Source organism: Musa acuminata, chromosome BXJ3-1 (genome assembly GCF_036884655.1).
Source record: "Musa acuminata AAA Group cultivar baxijiao chromosome BXJ3-1, Cavendish_Baxijiao_AAA, whole genome shotgun sequence".
Classification (NCBI taxonomy): Eukaryota; Viridiplantae; Streptophyta; class Magnoliopsida; order Zingiberales; family Musaceae; genus Musa; species Musa acuminata.
This window is the reverse complement of record NC_088349.1, coordinates 31,728,508-31,729,908: the sequence shown is the minus strand read 5'-3', so window position 1 is coordinate 31,729,908 and position 1,401 is coordinate 31,728,508.

Here is a 1,401-nt window from a genome sequence, read left to right as displayed (position 1 = left end):
GGGAGCATATTAAGATAGAAGTCCATATCTTGATAGTTTATTTCTTGCAAAATCTGCATGTTATTCATTTTTGCTACATCTTTATTTTCAGAAAATGTCGCTTTCAAATCCCTTACGTGGCATACTTGATGTAAACCGCCTCATTGGTCCAAATTATACGGATTGGCTCCGTAACTTGAGAATTGTTCTCACAGCGGAGAAAATCGTGTACGTCCTTGATACAGTGATGCCTACGCCCGAAGAAGGGGCAAGCGAGGATGAGATCGCTCGCTACGTGAAGTACATTGATGACTCCACTCTTGCTCAATGCTATATGTTGGGCTCTATGACTCCAGAGTTACAGAGACAACATGAAAAGATGGATGCCAGATCCATTCTCCTACATGTCCGTAAATTGTTTGAGGAACAGGGAAGGACTCAACGATATGAGATATCCAAGAGCCTTTTCCGCGCTAGGATGACTGAGGGGACACCGGTTCAGAACCATGTCCTAAAGATGATTGAGTGGATAGAGAAACTCACAGGTCTAGGAATGGTCCTAGAGGATAACTTGTGTGTGGACATTGTGCTTCAGTCCCTACCAGATTCCTTTTCACAGTTCATAATGAACTTTAATATGAACAAGCTTGAGGTGACTCTCCCAGAGCTCCTCAATATGTTGAGGGAGGCAGAGAGTACTATTAAGAAAGAGAAGCTAGTTCTCTACACTGGTGAGACCAGAAAGAAAAGGAAAGCAGAAAGGTTCCTTAAGAAGGGAAAGGGCAAGGGCAAACAAGGTAAAGCAAAGGTTGCTAAGAAAGACCCAACAAAGGACAAAGGCCAGTGCTTCCACTGTGGTAAAGATGGGCACTGGAAGAGAAACTGCAAAGAGTACCTTGCAGAAAGGGCGAAACAAAAGCTTGATGAAGCTTCAGGTACATTCATGATCAGTCTCCATTTGTCAGACTCTTATGATAACACATGGGTATTAGATACCGGTAGTGCTTATCATATATGCAATTCATTGCAGGTTCTGGCAAGGCCTAGGAGACTAGAGAGAGGCGAGATGGACCTCAAGATGGGTAATGGAGCAAAAGTTGCTGTATTAGCTGTTAGCGAGGTCGCCCTACATCTGCCTAGTGGAGCTTTTATTGCATTAGATGCATGTTATTTTGTTCCTTCTATTATCAAAAACATTATCTCCATTTCATGTTTAACAGTTAGTGGATATAAATTTGTTTTTGAGAACAATGGTTGTTCAATATTATTAGATGATAAGATCATCACGAAAGGAACATTGCATAATGGTTTATTTATGTTAGACACTACTCCACATATCATGAATGTAAATGTGTCTAAGAGGAAACGAGATGAGTTGAACAGTGCATACCTGTGGCATTGTAGACTAAGTCACATCCATGA